The sequence below is a fragment of the Cupressus sempervirens genome, chromosome 3, assembly GCF_028749045.1.
Source record: "Cupressus sempervirens isolate cs-2001-9-10 chromosome 3, ASM2874904v1, whole genome shotgun sequence".
Taxonomy (NCBI): Eukaryota; Viridiplantae; Streptophyta; class Pinopsida; order Cupressales; family Cupressaceae; genus Cupressus; species Cupressus sempervirens.
Genome location: NC_143120.1, coordinates 712,132,568 through 712,154,887, shown reverse-complemented (window position 1 = coordinate 712,154,887; position 22,320 = coordinate 712,132,568). Strand labels below are relative to the sequence as shown.

The window sequence follows — 22,320 nt, the reverse complement described above, 5'->3', positions numbered from 1 at the left end:
GCTCTTACTACATTATAATAAAAAATTAAATCTTTTTTCTATTTCAAAACTATAATTTACATTAACTTCTTAGGTGCATTTACATTAGTATACAATAACTTTTTATTTATTGGCATTATTCTAAAGAAATACCTATTATTAAAATTATCCATCTAAAATGATTTTTTATCAAAAATCAATTAATTTGTAAGCACATCCGTCTAACTTAGTGCAAGGAGGTAGAAAGTATTGCCAATCTCGTGTGAAGCGAATTCTAATCAAATTTGAATATCAGAGATGGAGTGTGCGATGAGCGGCAACGCCATCAAAACCCTGAACAGAGCCATTACCTGCTTAGCCAAGATTGGTAACGAGCTCAGCATCGAATGCCTTCCTGACAAGGTATGTTTTGATTTTTAACTTTTTCATTTCTTTATTTGACCAACGTTTCTGGTCTCTTTTTCACAGGCTTTATACAGATAACCTAATTATGTCTTTCTATCGTTTATTCAGTATCATACTTCTCATTTGCTCTCCCTAACGATGAAAAAACTTTAAAAAAATATTTTTGAACTATATGTGAAGGAGCATGTAGTGAATTATACAATGTTTGGTTACTGCAGGTAAAGGTCATGTTCTAGGTCATGGCCATGGCAGGCATCATTAGTTATTTAATTTTTGACTGGTAAATTGCCCTGCTGGCTAGCCATTGACTTGAATGCCATACACGAAGGATGCTTGATCCGTTAAAGATGTTTTTCACTATATATATTTAATCTCATCAATATTTTGAGTGCGATTTCGTTTTCAAAAGACTATATCTAGGCATGGATCGTAGAGATTTCAACCTACGTTGCAAACTACTTACCAAACTATTTGCTTTTGTCATTTGTTTCCTTACATGGTTATTGTAGTTTACTGTTTTCAACAGTTGAACAAATTGAAACAATATGTATTTATCTCATTGAATGATATTAAACGTTTGCTAGGAGTGGTTGCAACAAAGCTTAATTACAATTTGCTTAGAATTATCTTTGCCATTGATTTCAAATCAATTTTGGACCCTTCATTGTAATTGAGAAGTCCATAAAAGACTTTGCCTTCTCATTTGTAAGGAGTTGGTCATTAGATAGGAGTTTAGAGGAAGTAGCAATAGTAGGAGGTGGAGATAATAAATTGTTGCCAAGGTTATGTTGAAGTTAATATACAATTCTCATCAAAGATATTGTGGATTCTTGTGTGTAGTTTCTATATTTTGCATGGTTTCTACTTCTCAAAGTTGTAGTTGAAGTTCATTGATTTTAATAGAAAAATGTGGAGATATCTGGTAAATTCCTTGGTTCATAGTACATATTGTTGATTACAAATTTAGTGCATGGTTAGTCTGAGCCCATTTAAGCACTAGTTTGATAGTGGATGTTCATTTGGATTGCGTCAGTATTGGGTATATGGATATTATGATATGAAAATCCTTTGTTGCCTTGATGAAGGACATGATGAGAAGATGAAGGATTTGAAGGCCAAAGAAGAAGCCACTAAGGTAATAAGAGGCTATGGTGCACAAAATGTAAAATGAGAGTCATAATATTACAAATTGTCCCAAAAACATATTTTGTGATATATACAAAGTTTTGGGACATTCTATCAAGGATTGCTTGTACAATTACAAAATAAGCATGCCAATGCTCGTTATAGAAGACAAACATTCTAACTCAAAAGATACATTGTTAACACAACGAAATAACCAACAAAAGTGTGTAACCTGTTGGGTATTGGAATACAAGAGTGAATAATAATCAACAATAATAGTGAGTGAAGAAATTGAATTCAATATGATGCAAAAGGACACCGTATGATACAATGTCAATGCGATGAATGGGGGCACTTTGTTTGAGGATGTCAAATTAATAGGAACAAGGTGGGAATGCAACAATGCTATGCAAATGGCGTGAACTAGCCAACCACGAAGACAATTGCCTAAAATAAAAAGGCAATTTCACTTGTCACCCGAACACAAACCAAATGGCTACAATTTGAAACTCTCAAATGAAGAAATAAAGGCTTTAAGAAGCATAGGCGAAGATACAACAAGCCATGGCAAAGGAACAAAGAAGTTCCAATGAAATGCAAGTACTTGTAGATAGTTTGAATCAAATAAAAATGTGCAAGACAAGTACTATAAACCTTTGTACCAAGAAGAACTTTGTTGATCTTTGTTCCTTTTCTCTATTGCAAAGATTCCATAACAAATATGTGTTTGACTACTTCTGTTGTATCCCTACAAAAAATGATGAGCTTCACTAGTGAGCCCATGTTGAGAGAAGTTCCTTTGGCTTCATTGCAATGTTCAATTGGTTTATTATTTGATGATTTCTCTCTTTTGGTATTAGTCATTTGGTTTACGGAGTCTCTATTTTTTGTCTCACAATAACTATGTATTGAAAACCTGTCTTCCTAACATTATATTATAGTCTCAAATGATCAAATATATGTGATATTGAGATTCTTCCTGACTTAAAATATACTTCATTTTAGGAGATTTTTTTTTTAGTTAATGACACATTATTAGATTGTGGTATTTCCCATTCTTCCTTAATCTTCCATTTTATATTGTTTTTCAATCTCTCACTTGTATTCCTAGTCAAGTTACTAAACATATGATCATCTTCTTCCTATATTCCTTGATATGATATCTTTTTTAATTCATCATTCTTTCATTTTTTTGTACACTTGTATTGACTATAGGATCCAAATATTGTACATCTAAATTTAGGGGTTTTAAGTTTTCTATGGGGGTTACAAATCCCTCAAATATTTTATCCATTGTGATTTTTAGGTTGGCAAAATCTAGTTTAGAGTGGGGTATTTGTGTTAACATGAGAAGTGGTAGAGCCTCCACACCACACCAATCTTTTTCCCATTATCTGCAAGAAATATCATACTTCTTAATCCTTCCTACTGGTTTGGTTAGAATTAATGTTGCTTTGTTGGTGTGAGTGACTAACTACTTTGATGCTTCATTGAGCAGTTCACTCATTTGTTTTTCTCGATAAGATAAGATAAATTTATTAATGTCCAACAAGAGACCACAAATGGGTCTAAAGGACTAAAAAACATACAAGCAAGGCTGCAACCAGTAGTGGGAGCACCAAATGGTGTTCGTGGAAAGAACAAAATAGGATAGTCAAAAGGCAGAACAAGGAGAACTTAAGTACTCCTCATAGGTGAGGAGTCCACCATCAAAGGATACGGTTTGGGGTGAAGGTGTGTGTGCACGCTCCCATTCATATGAAGGAGTCACTGGAGGTAGGGTGATGTTGCTGAGTGTATCCTTAGCAAGGTCACAGATTTGGTGTGACTTGAAGAATGGCCGAGCGACCTCTTCGTCCCCTAGGTAGGAGACCAAGAGTGAAGGATGTGATGAGCTGCTTTGAAGCTTGTCTTAGTGGGAGCTGAAGCTTAAGAGAGTGATCAGAAAGTTGCATGGCCTCTTGGAGATAAAGGTCAAGACATCACTGATCAATGTAATTAAAGAAAGAAGACAGTCCCATGTACCCCTTGAATAAACAATAGAATGTCCCCTTGATCTCATAGTGCATGGGGGAAAAAAAAACAAAATGTCTCTCCCTTTCCACCTCCCCAAGAGGGTGGAGGTGATAAATCCTTTCCTCTCTATCAATCTGATGGTTTATTTGTTTATGTAGCCAATGGGAGCCCACCCTAAAGGATCCCAAGGAGATGTGGAGGGCATGAGTCCAACAGCGTGTGAGGTACTGAGGGTGATTAATGATCCCGTCCTGGATAACCATTTAGTGCTCAGTATAGAAAGCCATCCTTGGGTGGAGCTCCCTTGAAGGGTTACTCCGCATTGTAATGATATATTGTTTGCAGATGTCATTCATGACGTGCTCATTCGAGAGGGAAGGAGGTAAGCAGGGGCATCCAATGAGAACTGAAGGGGGAGAAGGCAGTCCATCAATATCCAAATTGAACAAAGAAGAGCAAAGGCCTGAGCGAACCAACAATGAGCTCAGCTAGCTGGACTGGATTGCAACCATCTCGGAAGAACAATAGACTGGATAAGAATGTTTGCAACGACCCTTAGAGGAGTTTGCGAAGCCTCGAAGCTGATGAAGGTACCAAACCAAATACTGAAGGATGAGCATCAAACTCAACAAATATGATATTTTGGGGGGTGGATCGATGACGATTGATAATGCGTCAAAGGAGGATAGTTGGGACTCTCTCAATCGAAGCTCAGTTATATTCGAATAGAGGGCCCCCCCAAATGATAGAGCTGTAGAGAATAGTTGGTCTGACCAAGGAGTCCAAGAGGGACATCTTGGTTGTGGTATTTTGAAAGTGTTGTTTGAACCACTATCTCTCAAGCATAGCCAAGGAACCAAGCCCTTTATCAACTCAAGGCTACATAGCAGGGTTGAAGCTAGGGTCCGAAGAACTTAACCCTCAAGTAAGTATAGGAGGAGGTGATCTTAATCTTAATGCCTTGAAAGTAGAATGGAGATGTAAGGTCTTTAAGCAATTGAAGACCATCACCCGGGTCTTGCCCAAGTTCACAACTAATTGCCATAAATCATAAGAGGCCAACCCATCAAGAAGATGTTGACCTCTCTCTGCAGAAGAAGCCAAGGGAACCACGTCATTGGCAAATAGCAAAATGGATGTCAAAACTTGGTGTAAGTAGCAACCATCACTAGGGAGCAAGAAGTCCAGGAGGAAAGACTCAAGCTTATCAAGATATGACACCCTTGCTTCACCCTAATGGTGCCTTGAATGGGATTTAGAAAACCCTATGGAGTCCTGAACCTGCCCACCACATTCTCATATAACCTCGTGATAGCCGCCAATAAAGTCTCAAAAATCCCAATGTCTCTAAGTCTTTGGGAGAGAGTTGTCTGAGGAATAGAATCAAATGCTTTGCGAAAGTCAACAAAGTAGCAATAGATTGGCGTCGAGCAGTGTCAAGCCTGTCCATGGTTTAAAAATCAATAGGAAAGCCGACCTACCCCCTAGTACAACATGTCGACGATCAAGCTCCATGGATAATATAGTATTTAACATGGTGACATAGAGTTTGACAAGCATATGCCCAACCATGATGCTCTAGTAGTTGCCAGGGTCCGAGGCCAACTTGGTCTTATGAATTAAATGGATAATGTGTAGTGACCAAGAGTTAAGAAAGCCAGTACAAATCACTCTATTAAAGAGAACTATGAGAAGGGAGCCCAAAACAATAATACCAAGGTTGAAGAGCTCCACTTGGAACCCTTCCTCAATACTGTCTTGCTATTGTTCATGTATCTAATTGCCTCATTAATAATGGAGAACATGAAGAGATGGTTACGAGGTGTGGGGGGGGGGGGGGGCTGGGGGTCTTGTAGACTCTAGAGAGTGGAGTTGTGGGAAACCAGGGAGCTGTGATCTAAGGTGGAGGGGAGAGGAGGGAGGCAAGGGAACAAGGTATGCCAAAAGAGCTTTGGAGACTATAGAAGAGAGGCACAGAGGTATCTACATTGCATCGTGAAGAACATTTGCTTGTTATGGCGAAGAAGGTGACAGTAGTCGATCCTCAATTGGACGAATGAGGGGGAAAGAGTGGAGAAATTCAAATGGTGGAAAGACGTACAGTCCCCATCTAACCATTGATTCATGGGGCAAGTATTCTTGCACTTGTGGTTGTAGAAAGGTAGGAGGTCTAGTGGGGAATGGAGAGGGCGGGCTCCCACTTTTTGGTAGCCAATGAATTAAACATGGAGGGAGAACCCCTAGAGTCAGTGAAGGAATCCCAGGGAGGAGTTGTTTGAGGTGGTGGATGAAAAGGTCACGGTTGCTCTCGACAAAGCAAAAGGAGGTGCAGGTGGAGGGGGCCAACTTAGGAGGGGCAGTGAAGGGATGGAGGGAAGGAGGGGAGACCTTGAAGGTGAGGCTAAGAAGGGCATGATCGGCCAAGGGAAGGCAAGAAATAGTGGTGGTTGATGGAGAGAATAAAGGAAGCGCAAGAAAGAGCATATTCGACAACACTCATGTCGTCGTAGTGAGGCCAATAGGTGAAAAGACCAAACCTAGAAAAGCAAGAAACCCTGTTCAAGATTACCAAGTCCGAAGACTCGCATAACTGTAGTAGATGACGACCATATCTAGTGAAGGGACCTTGCGTATCCTCTGAGAATCGCTGCTAGCCTAGTCTGTTTGGATCTTATTCCGTTGTACAAACCAAGTTAGACCTACGATCATAGAGGGGGGTCTAATAGTATCTGGTTTGTGCAATGAAATCCCCCAAAATGATCTTGTCACCCATGGCAAAAAATTGGGCAATGTGCTCATGAAGGTCCTTGAAAGGGTCACCACTCTTTGTGTTATGAATTGCATAGTACAAGGAAGCTGATAGGAAATAACATACTATGATGAAGATGTCTCTGCAATGTGACGTTGTCCGACCAATGTGGATCCACAAGAATTTGGTAGAATTGTCAGAATGAGCCACGAAAATCATACTAAACAGGCACTGTTTGATCAAACAGGCAACCCTACTGGACCCCTTGACCTCACTGGATCATCTAACCTCATCCTTAAAGCTAGTCAACCATTAATAATCGAAGACACACCTGGAAGAGGATGAATAGGGCTCTCATAAGTCTCTGTAACAAGAAGAATATTGATAGATTCAGGGACATCCTACAAAAGACTTGACAAGGACCATAAAGAGTCATTGTTGTTCTGATAGTGGATAAGCAAGGAACCAAAGGGCAGCTCCGCCAAGTCCAATTGCTACTAGGATTGTTATTTGGGCTTGGTGGCTGTCCTTGATTCCCACCTAGGAGGAGGAGAATCCCGAATAACAGCCCTAAGGTTCTTGATAACAACCCACTTCCCCTTGTGCTAGCCTTTGCCAGTAGACCTTGGGAATGCCTCAATTTTGTCACTTGTGATCTAGTGAGATCCTTGTCAAGATAGATCTTAGTGGGAAGAGGAAAAAGCTTTCTCCTTGCCGGAAGAGCCTGCAAGTAGTCAACAAGTGTGAGAAACCTTTGAAAGAGGGTGTTATCTTATCGAGTCCAAGCCGTGTCGAGTGTAATATCTGTAATACCCAGTTGAACAGGGAGAGGCTCAAGGAGGAGGGAGGAAGACTCAAACCCAAAGGCCCTATTTGTTCAACTACAACCCCTATGGTGTACACATTTTTACTCCAATCTTCTAAACAATGTGGGTTCTCTCCTTTTTATTTACCTATAACAAACCTTGGCACAATTTACTTTCTTAGCCTTTTCCATTCGTTTGTGGTATCCTTCTTATCTCTCTAATGTTTCTTAAATTTCCTTTACTCTTATTTAACTCAATCACTAACTCAATGTTATCTTTGAAATCTCTTAATTGCTCATTATCTCTTTTCTTCACGGGTGTTAATGATTCAGAATTTATTGATCCTTCCATGAATCCCATATGAATTATTCTTGTTCTACTTCTATTTGTCACATCTCTTCAAGGATCCCTTGAGAATCTTTGCGTACCCATTGGTCATCTCCTAGGTTCCTAACTTCCTCTCGTGAGGCTTGGATCTAAAGGAATCTACAATAGATCCTAAGAAAAAATGTCTTATTTATAATGCCTTCTTTAGCAATTATTTAATCAAAGTAATTGATAGCCTTGTAAATTTGATCTATTCTTTATTGCTTGACTAGGGTTCCTAGCAATGAAACCAAATTTCAGCTTAGAAAATGGATTCACAAACTGAAGTTTTATGTCATAATGTGCTACAAGTTGTAGTTATACCCCAATGTTTACAAAAGAAGAGTATCCATACTTTTTTCAATAATGTATGTCCAATTGCAGTAAGATTGAAGAGTTGCAAATAACAAAAAAGAAAATTGCGTAATATCATTCACAACATAGTTCTTGCAATTTTGACATATATTCATTCATTAGTTAGCATATTCCATAATCTAATGTTCAACTCTTATCATTTTCCATCTTTTATCTTTTGTACTATATGTATGTTATTAACTTATTACAATATGAATGTGTTCCTTATCATCCTTATGTCTCCTAATTATTGTGGCATTTGAACTAGAGATTCACATTCTTCTTGTAATAGGTTGTTGTGGTCTAGACCTACCACTACCACCTACTAACTAAGCCCAAGATGCCTAAGAAATAGTTATTCTTGAAGATGTCACTAGTAAATCATTAGCCACTAATGATACATATCTTGCAAATAGGGAAGCTCAAGCCACACCCAATTCCCAAAGTTGGTTGGGTTCTATTGTGGAATGTCACAATCAAATGCATGACTCATTTCACTTAGACTTACGGGTGTCAATTGGTGCTTTGTCACCACTAGTCATATGTGCCTCCACCAAGCTAGAAGCTTCACCTTTCTTTCCTTCATTGTTGTTTCTTGTTGCTCCACTCTTCCGATATAAGCAAATTATGATATGCATACTTAAAGTACCCAATTAAAGGCTTACCTTCATTGGATCAAAATTATGGATAAGATTTTGAAGAAATTCTTTCAATCTCCAAGTTTTCCAATCTTCCTAAAAGATGCATGTGTATTGAAGAAGGGCACCAAATTCTCTATAAATTTTCCACATCTAAAATGATTTCATTTGCCACTACTGATAAGTTTTTCAAATCCTTCGGTGGCTTAGGAAGAATTTCTTCATCAATGTGTGAGTGTTGTGATCACGATAAAGCTCCCATTGCCAATAATAAAGCTCCCAGTGCAATGGGTAACCTTTAACATGTCTTTAATGAAGCCTATGCTATTGGTTCCTAGGAGATCTTATAGACAAATGAAATTGAATCAATGGTACACATATATATGTATATATGTGCATAATGTATCTATATATTTGTATAACTGTATAAGATCTAATAATACCAAATACTTGGACATAGTGTTGTTTAATTGATGCATATTTTGTTGTAGAGGTATCATGATATAGGTTTGATGCTAAACTGATCAGTTATTGTGTTGCCATTGATGTCAACTCAAGTAATGTTGATTGATAGCTTACTAGGAGCATTGTTCTTGTATATGCAAAGCTGAATTCAGTTTTTGACAATGTTGGAGATTGAATTGGAGTTTGCAACTCAAATGGGAGGCTCATAGATGTCCCTAGATGCAATGTCTATGATCGCACAAGTTGGAAACAAGTTTGGATAGAGTGATGATCGATTTAGGTGAGACAAAGCAACCAGGAATAACATCCAATCACAAACGGTGAATGATTGGACTATTCTATCAAATTTGTGTGGTTTCAAGTGTCATGGTTTGGATATATGATCTAGACTTAGTTGTTTGATTGATGTTTTGATCGCACAATGTTTCATTTACCAGAAGAAATGGTTTGGATGGATTGACGATCGTTCTGTAGGAAGTTGATAGAAAACTTAGAACAATTTATGTTTGATCCTTAATAGGTGATGTTACGTCCGACTTCGGTGAATCTTTTTGTGATCAAAGTGTTCTAGTTATGTGGTAGTATGACGTGGATCGATATTGTGGTCTCACATCGATTGAGGTGATCGAATTTAGTGAAGTCATGCATGTATGTTGGAACAAGTGAAAAAGCGTAAGTGTTCTTGGTCGGATCAATGTGCAATTGAAATTGGTGGCCGATTTGATCTAGTAAATAATGGAATAGGGTTTGGTAATATGTTTGGTGGGCTAGAGGCAAAATTCAAATGTAATACATTTTGGCTTTGGCTAAGGCAGTGTCCTAACAAGTGGAGAATATATTTATATTGTAGTATGATGTATTTACAAATTTGTAGATCTTGAATGTTGGGTGCCGTGGAGCAGTTGGTTGAGTGTCTTCGAAAAGAAGCAAGATCTGGGCTTAACTGGATCTGTACAAGCAAAGGAGAAGTGATATTCGCATATCATCTTCCTTGTTGAATCCTAATAGGCTCTCCAAGTTAAATCCCTTAATTGGGTTACTTTAATAGGGTGAGCAAGATCCTAACAGGTTTGAAGATTAATTCGCTTCACCGGATGACTCGTTAACTTGAGTTAGAAATTCTCCAACAAGGTTACTTCTAACAAGGTAAAGCTCCTAACAGGGCTAGAGGCAAATCCATTTACTAGGTGACTCTTAACAGGGTCTTCTTTTAATTGTGCATTATTGTAAGCTCATAAAAGGGCTAGCCCTTTAACCAGATGTATTTCAGAAGAGTGCAAATTACTTGTAGGTACTAATTCCCACCGTGGTTTTTCCCTTTGACCAAGGGTTTCCATGTGAAAAATACTGGTGTTATTGTGTTACTTGTGTGGATGCTTTCATGTGTTTTTTTGCTGATTGGTTCACAAGTTAACATTGGATAAATGTGGTTGAGTGTTTTATTGAGTAGATCTAATTTGGGTTAATCATTTGGTAATAAGTTGATAAAAGTTCGAGTCTAATAGATTACTAATTGACTCCCCCTCTCAGTAATCCTGGACCTTATAATACTTATACATAGACAATTACAATATACCTATTACAAAATGTATTCTTGAACATTGAACAATGAATATTGAAGTTTTCATTTTGAACATTGAATAATGAAATACCTATTACCAATTACTATTGAAAATTCAAATTATTGACAAATAGAATATTATGATTTATCTTATAAATTTTTTTTATAAAGGTGATTACAATGAGGGGCATGATATTAAAACAAGCACAAAAATCATGTCAAAATGTAGCAAAGGAAGGCCTCTAATCATTCACCAAGGCAAACTCCTCATTGCTAGAACTGCCAGACTCCTTATTGTCAAGATCTGCCAAAGGAACACTAACCAGCCCTATATCTCTAGTTGTTGTTGTCTCATCTTGAATGGGGACTAGGGATGGCGGATGTGTAGATGTCCTCGAGACAGTCGAGGGACGCCTGGCATTCTCTAGACATCTTAGGGATGTCTGCCTGTCTTCGTGTCCCGATGGTGACTTGGTGGCGAGAAGGTCGTGGTGGGGGGATGTGTCCCCATGTTACATTGGGACAATCACATGTGGCCAACATCAAAGTTACGAATAAGGACATCCATTTCTACTAACCCCAACTATGATTAGGGATACACATCAATTACCAACTTTTGTGATTGGGAACAATCACATTGAATCACTATCACTCATCAAATGTTATTGGGGATATACACATCCAATTTCACAATAAATACTTGTGTTTGGTGACACATATGCAATCACAAATAACAAATAAATTTGTTTGGGGACATATACATCTAATAAAAATTAGTATTTCTTGATTTTTCTAAGGAAATATATTTCTCCTTACTATTCTTTTGTGGAGGGTCTTCATTAGCCACTTCAAAGAGGAATTCTTAATTATTGTTTTCTATCAATGCCTTATCTGTATTGTATTTGCCATTGAGGAGATCTTGAGCACATCCAATGCAGTTCATCATGACTTGCCCCATTTTCTTGCAATGCTAGCACAAAATTCTATCCCTGGAGAATTGATTTCCCTTTGAAGTAGAAGAATTAGATTTAGAGGAAATGGTTAACCTTGTTTTAGACAAGCATTACAATTTCTTCTATGGTTGAATCATTTTGCTTGGTTTCTTCATCAATCAAGGTAGAGATTATATCTTCTAGAGTAACATATACTTTTTCAATGTGAACACTATATCGCTATAGCTAAAAGGCATGCTATTCAACAAAATAGCTTTTGCGTTATCATCATCTATCTTGGTTTTTGTCTTAACTAGTTGATTCATCAGGGAACAAAATTTATTGTTGTGTTGAATAATAGTCTTTTTCCATAATTTTTTAGCAAGAATAGCTTTTTCTTTAGGCTCATGTTTACACTTGATGTCTCTAATTAAAATAAAATTGTGAGATCTTCCCATACTATGCCAATCAAATTTATTGCTATTCAACAAAATAGTTTCTTTGTCATCATCTACCTGAGCTTTTATTCTTAGCTAGTTGATTTGTGGATGAACAAAACTAACCTGTGTTTCAAACGGTATTACATTTTCCATCATTTTTAGCTGAAATAACCGTATCTTTGGGACCCTCTTTGCACTTGATGCATGCAATCCAAGCAAAGCATTGAGATCATCCCATACTTGCTTTAAGGTTTTTGAAAGTCAGTGTGGTGGAGTACATATTCAATTTTGTAGTCCATTTTGCTATTTCATCAGCATGAGTTGGCTTTGGTGTGGCTCCATTCACCACATCCCAAGGATCAACAAAGGGCATTAGGATCACTTGTAACTTGATTTGCCATGCATGGAAGTCTTTACCTTCAAATTCTCCAATCAATGCTCTATTTTCCTCCTTGATAAAAGTCTTTACATAACTCCCCGCCCTCCTAATCATAGCAATGTCAAAGACCTTAAGTGATTGATACTTAATAAATCTTTCAAATAAATATAACTATATTTTTATTGCTCGGTAAAAGATGATTTTATTATTATAATATGATATGAAGTACGAACTTAAGATCATTTAGATTGTCTGATGATGTTCCAATTTTCTCCACAATATTCCGTCACCTTGAAACAATCTAAACATCAGATAGTACACCCTTCACCCGTATAGTTCAGATGAGCATATACATAAAAACCCCCCATGACAAACTCGTCTTCCAGACCCTGATAACATTCCACCCAATTTACAAGTCCTTGAGACAACCTATTGGTAATAGCAAAATATCAAAAATTCTAGACTTTATGTAGTTGTCTAGATACACAAAACACCAAGAACCCTAAATTTGCAATGAATCGTGTTGCCATTTGCACCCCAAAACCAGAAACTTATCCATAGAGTGGGACGTGCATGAATCTATATACAAGAACCACAATATGATTTGCCATCAGACCTAGACAACTTTTCATAATTTACTACTATCCCTGCCAGTTCAAATGTAATGCTATGACCAAAAAAGCACTTGACACACAAGAAAGTAGAGAAAACTAACAAGGTGAAGAACTACCTTGCTGGAAACACTAGCATACCTGAAACCCTCATTCACAGAAACTGAAACACCATGGAGTCCAAGGGAGGAAGTGCCACAATTCAAGGATCGCTTGCTGCATCTTTAAAATCATATTTCCCAACATGGCTTCTTGCTGAAGCTCTGTGAGTGTTTCTCTATCTCTAGCTTGAGAATTTCTTCTTCCTCGATCTCTACCGCGAGTATCACCTCCCCAGTTTCATCCACAGGTAGTGTCAACTTATCCTTGACCAGGAGCACACACATTTTGCCTTGCTTCCTTCCTTTCCTTCATATTCTCCCAGGTTCCAGTTACTTTCAGCTTGGGAATATCTGGGTTAATCTGATTTCTTGGAATTCCTACTACTACTTCCAATTCCTAGTCATGTACAAAGTCCACTAGCATGCTGAGGCTTTATGGGCTTCCTCCTTCTTCTTTAGACCATCACCCAAAGAACGATTCAGTAGAAAAGGGTGCACTAGGGATGGAACCCCAAGCAACCCTATCCAATCATCTCGTGCTGCTACAAAACCTTGCCCTGGAATTGCGTTGTGCAAGATTTCTTCTAGTCCCACTCTCCACTCTGGTTTCGCACAACGCTCAACAATTTGCTTCACCTCCCCCCTTGGATGCAAAATACAAGCCCCAACCACAAAAAAGAGCCACAATATCAGTATTTCTGTGCCATTTGAAATTGGAAATTGCATACTGCACACCTAGAAGGGCCCAAATGATGTTGATAAAACCGTGTTCACAGAGGTAAAAACATGTCTTAACCTTTCCTCTGTAACTGGCCCCTTAAATGCCATCTGTTGCTTCTTGGCATTGAAACTAATGTTTGCTTCCATGGCCTTTTCCTTCACCACACTGCACAAGACAATTGGGATGCAGCTGCTTGCAGAAGATAATGAGAATGAACGCATCAATTGTGTAGATGGGAAAGTAGAGTTGGTTGTCATTAGTCACATTAAGTGCAACATGTGCAAGGACAATTGAAAAGCATTCACTCTCCACCATTTGAGTGCGATGTTGTCCTTTCCTGTCCTTCAAAATCTTTACCAACTCATACTTCTCATATCACCACTTCCCTGCTTTGTAGCCATACTATTGTCACATCCTCCAATGTTGTGGTTGCCATTTCATCTGCCAATTTGGGCCCTGTTGTCGTCACATCCGCCTATGTCATGGTTACCATGTAGACTGTCAATTTGGACAATGAATACGCCAGTGAGTTTCCTTCCCAGTAATTATAGGTGATTTTGAAATTAGAAAACAGTGCCAGCTTCTTTTTGATAGTTGAGATAAATTTTTGTAATCCCCATGTATATGAAGTGCTTGATGCAATAGCATTCACAATGATTTGCAAATCACCTTCCAAGTGCAAAATTTTCCCCCAATAATTTCTATGCCAATTCAACCCCTAGAAGTGTTGTTTGGACTTCAGCTTCATTTTCAGTCCCCTCTAATCTTTTGCATTCCATCGCAAGAATGTTACCATCTGAGTTTCTAGCCACACACACTGCTCCAGACAGACCCAGATTGCCTTTGCAGCACCATCAAAAGTGATTTTAACCTAGCCCACTTCTGGGGCTTCCCACTTCACTTCTTCCCTATTCACTCTTGGTGGATGAAACCTTAAGAATCCATTAATGGGTAAATATATAACTATTAAATAAACTCTAATTTAATATTTACATAAAAAATTTCTTCATTCTACTGAATTTAATTTTTTTACGAGTTTAAGAAAGACGATGTACCATCATATCTTGACTGTGCGTGAAGACTTTCAAAGTTTGTATTTAAGACTCTCAGTGAATTGTCAACAATACATTTCCAAATGTTTGCCCAAATGACATCTGTACTAACAATTAAAGACAAATGTTTTCTAAGATGGTGGATATTGCTCAATGATAAATCACCACACAAAAGCAAAAACAAGTTCTTCAAACCTGCACGCTGAAATGACATTCATGCCCCCATTTTCCATTCGAAATTGCTTTCTTGTTATGCAAAATATATTCCAAGTGTTTTTGGGTTTTGCTCTCCTTTGTCTAAACTTTCCAAATCATTTCGAATTTTTACAATTTGTTAGGATTTGAAAGAGAAATTGCAATTTTACTAAACTGGGAGTAAAGAAGATATTTAGATGCCCAGCTCTGATACCCATATCAGAGATTTGGGCAGAAATTATAGGCACTATATAAAAAAATTGGCCCAGAAAATATTATTATGTTTCAATATGTTCATTTCATCAATGCATTTACATATTTATAGAACTTGTATATCATATATTATAGGAAACCTCCTATAACAACAGCATTAGATAATTACGGGTCTAACAAATAAATAAACATAGATAATTGCAAGATTAACAAATAAACAAACTCAGCACTCTCAATTAATTATTTAATGGCACACTGACAATCCTATGGGAATGATTTAATTTTCTCAACAGACCTGGACATTCTGAAACTGGGGGCAAAAATCTCTATATCAACATACCTGAACTCTGGACCCATACTTCAACAAGCAACTTAGGTTACCTCAAATACCATTATATAGTATAAATACTTGTGTTGTATGCCTGATTCTGTACCATTACAGTCACATATATTAATTGTAAGAGTTGGCTATGAAAGTAGCCACCCATGATCTAGAGGCAATCGAAAGCACAATGGTAAGAGAAAATGATATGATAAGAATTAACAGTACTCTTATCGAGAATGCAATACAAATCAATATAATGAATAGAATATTGGAAAATTGGATGAACATTACATAGGAGACCCCTTGCTTATATAGCCAAGGTGGAAATGTTGGAGTGAATGAGGCAATGACAAGTGTTATTGTCTCATCGCATGATAATCATCCACCCAAAGGTAGAATCACATGTCCCCCACAGGTGCATAATCCTTCAATGTGTAATAAATTTGTGCAATATGTGCAACAAAGGTGGAGGGTGATAAAGTGATAAGTTGAAAAAAGGTGGATCATCCACCTTAGGTGGAAAAGTCCATCCATATAAGAGGATATGCTAAAATAATAGCATGATAAGTCCACTTAAAGTGGAAATGCTCCAACTACTCCTATGCAATTCCCTAAGTAAGCTCAAGTAAAGTGTAATTAGTACCTAGTTGTGAATTAAACAAGGTAAAATACCTTAATTATACCAACTTTAATGCATCTAACTTAAGTGTCGGAAATTTAGTATATACTTAAATACCCTAGACATGCATTGCATGTATTTTCTGGTCTTTGAAGTTTGTTTCTGTCCTTGTTATAACTGCTCTAACTTCTTTTCAGATGATTTTTCGGACCCTCAATTCTTCTCGGTCAGAATTTTTAGCAATGACATTCAAACCACAGTTTATTGATACATACAGGCTTTCTACAGCCCAAGCTCAATGTAGCGTTCTCCTCAAGGTATGAAGGATTTTTCTTATTTACATGTCAGTGCACTTTCAGTTACAGCAATTATACCATGTAGGGGTTAGGTGTTCATCTTTAACATGGAATTTTAGGTTGTTTGTACTAATTTTAGGACACCACCATCTAGTATGGATCGATTGTCAGTGTGCTTGCCGGAGGCGGAGGCAACAAAACTGGAATGGACTTTGGATTGTTTAAATGGTGTGTTTATAAAAGTAAAGACAGCAGATTGCAGTTTGTTTTGGTGAATATTTATGAAAACTTAACTGATTCAATTTTACTAGCTCTCTGATGGTTGTGCTTTGCTGTAGGCATCCGAAAGACTTACTCAATTGTTTGTAATTATCAACCTGATCTTCAACATCTGGCACTTGATCGGACTCAATTTCCCAGCCATTTGGTTGTAAAACCTCATGATTTAAACAGATTACTGTGTAATTTCTAGTCTTCACTTCAAGAAATAACCCTTATTGCGACTGAGCCAACAGCCTTACCTTCAGAAATGGATAACTCTACAGAAGGGAAAGCTATTGAGCTCAGAAGCTACATAGATCCAGTTAAAGGTAAAAAGATACCAGGACTGTTCTGTATGATGTTTCCTAGGGCTTTTTCCATGACAGGTTTATAGAGCATTAATTGAATGGGAGATGATTCATTATTCATTTGCTTATTTTCATGAGTTCTGTTGATTATGTTTAATCATTCATGGGCAGTGGTATAATTTGTAAATTCTCTGCAACCCAGAAAACAGTGAGGGTGCACTGCATACCCAACTTTGGATTGATCCCACTGAGGAGTTGCAGGAGTATTGCCACAGGGGAGCGGCAGTTGATGTAACTTTTAGCATGAAGGAACTGAAGGTATTGTCAAACATACATCTGCAGAAACTGTCTGAATTGAAATTTAGTTTTGGTTTGATAAATTGCTCTAGCAGCATTCTCAGTCAAAAAAACACAATAAGATGTCTCATATTGAAGTCTATTTTTTTAACATTGTACCCTAGTCTCAGTTATGTGTGTTAACTTTTTTGCTGTTAAATTCTAAATCCAAACTTTGGGGATCTATTATAATTATGTTTCATTAATTTAACAGTCATCATAACCTAAATACAGTTTTAATTTTAGTAGTGTGATACTGAACAATTAATGGAGCTGTCTATCACTATATGTACTGGTAACATTTATTTTTAAAACTTCATGGTATTTAATATAAGTTGATTTGCTAGTCCCATCCTTTGGCTGAAATGGCAGGCCTTTCTTTCTTTTTGTGAAGCATGTGAAGCTGGTATGCATATGTTTTTCGAGAAGGCCGGCGAGTAAGCAATCTGGGTGTTTTTCATATGTTATGCAATTATATTGGAAACTTACGTTTAAGATCTGGAAGTTCAACAGCCCTTTAAAAAAAATTGTAACGGATTTTAATCCTTACATTTTTGGTTGTATCAATATCTCAGGCCTATCCTATTGGCACCTAAGTTTGGATTGGATGATGGCGCAAATGCAGATTTTGATGCCACACTTGTCTTAGCAACCACGCTAATTTCACAAATTAGAGAAATGGACAAGTCAGAGCGAATCCCTGTCGAAAATAGGGTCTCACAGCAGCAGGACCACAGACAAGGGCGTCCTGGATTTCAAACACCTCATAACCATATTAAACATATTAGTGGACAAGCTGTCCCCTGAGCTGGCTCTGGACCACCTTCTGGTCATACTAGAATCTGGTCAAATATATCTGGTGGGTACTTGCTGATAAGGAAGAAGTGTCTATATGTTTATCCTATCTCTAGCTGTGGAAGTGTGTATCTGTGTAGCATCTGGTTGCAACTTACATTCAAGATTGAATTTTGACAAACACCTAATGTTGGGCTTACTTCTTGAGCAGGTAGTGGCACAAAAAGTGTCAGTGGGGAAGAAGCAGATCATCCTATCATGCAGGACAGTGCTGATGCAAGTGAAGAGATTCCTACATGCATTCAAAGGAAACAAACACTTAATCAGTTTTCTGTGAGACAAGATATGAGGGGGACATCACCTCAACCGTATCCTATAATGACATTCAAATGATTTATATTGCACTATAATTTTTGTGCCATCTAACTTGCACTGTGCTTAGAAAAAATTAGAAAAAATAGATACACATAATAGTTATCAAATCTCGGATGACTAATTTTAAATTTTGATCAGATTTGACTAATAAGAAATATATCACACAAAACAGAAACTGAGTTTATGTGCTTATTAAGTTTGGAAATAACATATTGTCAGACAATTTCCTTTGGCGGCTGTAGGGACATTTCATAGGTCCTCCGAATCATTCACTTGCATCTGTTTACAACAAACAACTATGATATTCATTATAACAGCTAGATTCACTGTACTTTAATTTCTAACAACTGATTCAAGTTTATTTCCAGATCCCTCAAAACTATATGTATGTTTTACTGGCAACAGGTTTGCATGAGAAATAATGGGAACAAAAAGATGGAATTAACTTAAGAAGCTTCTGTTTAGACTGTGCATGTGTTTTTAGCATCAATGCTTTGGATCACACTCTGTGATCCATCTCAGGATTTAAGAGAGAGCAAGAGATGCTAAAATGTGAGATCTTATATTTTTACATCTTGTGCTCTCGCTTACATCCCGATGATGGATAATGGAGCATGATCCAAAATGTTGATGCTGAAAACATTTACACAGTCTAAAATAGAAGCCTCTAAATTTAATTTTAATTAATTGTGGAAATCTGACAACACAAAAGATGGAATACCTTAGCCACTTGATTTTGTTAAATTTGTTGAAATAACATACTGACAGGTGATCTCATCTTTCGGCTGTAGTTAGAGATTTCATAACTCTTCCAAATTATCCACTTGCATTTGTTTAGGACAAGCAATATTCCTATTAATAGCCAGATTCATCAGAAATCTCTTGTAAGTCTGTTTTCTGATCCTTTAAAGTGTTATAAATGTTTTAGCTGAAAAAGAGACTTGCATCGGAAATAGAGAGAACGAAAGGATAGAATACCTCAACCTCTTGGTTGAGAAAAATAGACAGACAATGCATTGTTTGATTTAAAAATATTTTGAAAGCTGTATACTAGAAAGCAAATCCCTCCAAGGGGATGGACAGCACAAAAAAGTACCTCTATAAAAAGCTATCTCTAGGCAAATGAGAGAGCAAACATCAATAACACAAAAGATAATCTTGTTTAGTATGCCTGCCCTAAACAGCCCTGCCTTCGTCTCTGCCATTACATGTAATTGGTTGAACATGGTTTATACGATGAGTAGAAGACCTTGCAGAAAGGCATCCCTCTTAATTTCTGATTGTTCATTTATGGTTTTTGGCCTGTTCAGACCCTTGTTCAGACCCTTGTTCAAGATGCAGGTTAAGTCAACATTAAACTGCTAAGCATGGAAAGCTACAAGTGTCAAAGAGATCTTTATCCTATGCATTTTGGAGAAAATACATTGACTCTTTTGAACTTAATTTATTTGATTAATGTTTTCAGTGTGTCTTCAAGACTGAACAAACGTAATGTTATGAGTTAAACTAACCTATGTGATAATTAAATATGATTTAGACTGATTCATGTTTATTTTTTTAGTACATATTTGAATTTTCATATTTTCAAACTTCAGGGTCCTTTTCATTTAAGTTATCTTGGTATTTTTTTAAATTATTAATTTGATAGCATCTCTCCACCATCCTTGAAATCTGGAAAATGATATGCTGTCCCCAGTTCTTGGAGAAACACTGAAAATAAATGGCATCGTCCATGAAAATTCTATGATTGGTTCATGGCCACTCTTGAATCTAATAGGTGTAACTAACTATTACTGCCACCCAATGCTCAAGTAGGATTGCACTGGAGGGTAACAGTATCCTGTAAATTCACTTGATCAAGTGTACGCATGTCAGTGTCTAGATAGTGTGGGACACATTTCCACATTTCCTTAGGGGATGTAGTGGAATTTTTGTTGGTCCATCCTGTTCTGGAAGGGTTTGTAAAGGATGCTTTTTTGTTTTTTAGTTATGCCCCTTCCATGTCAAATAGGGACTTGCCAGAAATTGTTGTCAAAAGTAAAACTAACAATTCTTTAGATATTTTTCTCACCATTATTCCAATTTTTCCCCTCCAATCAATGTACATTTCATGGTAAAGAGAGCAGTATAAATGAGGAATCATACACGGGCAGCGGGATGTGCTGCATCTTATTTTTTATTTGGTATTCAGGATTTCACTTTTTAGGATGCTAGGGTATTCTAACTGTTCCTAAATTAATTTATCCCCTGGTTCTAGTTGCACAGAATGGACAAGAGGGAAGTGAGTCTGTTTCTAGTCCCTTCATAATGCATGCATATATTTCATGATCATGTCTTTCTCCTAGCTGCAATGTTGTGGGTTTAAAATCATTTCTGTTTGCAGCTTTTCAAATTTACCTTTGTCTCTATTCAGTATGGTTTTTCTTTAATCAATAATACACAAATCCTCTAGTCCAGTTTTGTCTTCTGGTGGAAGGGGAAGTATAACTGAGAGACATGATATGCACCCACAAGAAGGTATTATGGCTTTAGGCATATGTTTCCTGGCTTCTTTCAATGTACAGTTCTATTTATGGGTAATCTTTAGTTTTATTTTTATATTTACTTTGAGGCAAAATAAATATTATGTGCCAGGGTATGATGCGTATAATAAGTAGTTTTGTTGTAGTTCTGGTCTCTATACACCTTCCTTCACATTAAAGGCTGATTATTGCCTCAATTTATCTATTTCTATGAATATGTGGTTCTTTGAGCAATATAATGGAGTTCCTTATGTTTTATATCTGCATTTCTGTTTGACAGGTGGAGTGGTGAATGTTAATCCAATGATTTATCAGAGACCTTCTCAACCTAATCCAAGCAATTGGATTAGTGTAGACTCGGAGGATGAAGATGGAGATGAAACTGATATTTGTGTGCATTCAACACCACCGCGAAAAATGGGTCCTGGCTCTCGTTGACGAGATTGATTCTTATCTTTTCAATCTCCAAAGCAGGCACGACGTCTAAAACCTAAATCTCCTCAAAATCATTGTAGTGCTCTGAGGTAAATGCTAAAGAATATGACGAGTGGCATATCTCTTAAGCTCAAGAATCCAGAGAAGTCGGACTTTAAAAAAATGTTATATTACATACCAAGGATCATGTGTATGCCGTTTATACTTATGCATTCATCATTTATGTCACCTCTCTTAATATCTTCTATATGGTGTGAGATTTTGAAATTTCTATGAAAAACATGAATCCCCAAGATAGATAATTTGGGTGTGAGATTGAATATAATGGTGGCTGGTATTGTTTAGGCTGGATCCCTGGGCACTTTTTTGTGTCATACATTTTGATTGTAGTCTTGTTAGTTAATGCTTGGCAGCTTGGCTGCAGTCGGGCGTTCTTCCTTCTAAGATGACATTGTATTCGTGTCTACCTACTAGCTTGCTTTTTAATAGGGTTGGGACACTTGCTTCCCCTTTTATCTGATAGAAAATATAGATGATTCATGCACTACCTATAAAATAAGTTTCTAATATCCCCATAAAATATATAGCTCACTCAAACCAAGTAGGACATGCAATTTATGAATCCACAATATAGATGATTTGGGTGCGAGGTAGAGTATGATTGTGGCCGGCATTGTTTAAGATGGATCCTTGGGTATTCATTTGTTTCATGCATTTTGGTTATTGTCTAGTTAGTTTGTGCTTGGCAGCTTTTGGGTGTAGTTGGGTCTTCTTCATACTAGCTTGCTTCGAAATAGGGTCAAGACATGTTGATCTGAGTTTTGTTCCACCACAACATACAAAATCAAATATTTAACATTCCAAGATGAAATATCAAATTTACAACTCTCTTGAATAAGGATTCTCATATGCTAAACAATGTAAATAGATTGTGTGATCA

The 22,320-nt window shown here is 37.2% G+C and overlaps 1 pseudogene across 1 annotated transcript; it reads left to right on the top strand.

The window, feature by feature from the left end:
• Window positions 1–216: 216 nt before the first annotated feature.
• Window positions 217–21,731, top strand: LOC149568747 (uncharacterized; annotated as a pseudogene). Its single transcript, XR_016362640.1, has 10 exons — window positions 217–381; window positions 16,250–16,369; window positions 16,468–16,576; window positions 16,687–16,938; window positions 17,120–17,235; window positions 17,626–17,690; window positions 17,829–18,112; window positions 18,260–18,416; window positions 20,876–20,940; window positions 21,226–21,731. The product of XR_016362640.1 is annotated as an uncharacterized LOC149568747 (transcript).
• The last annotated feature ends 589 nt before the right edge of the window (window positions 21,732–22,320 follow it).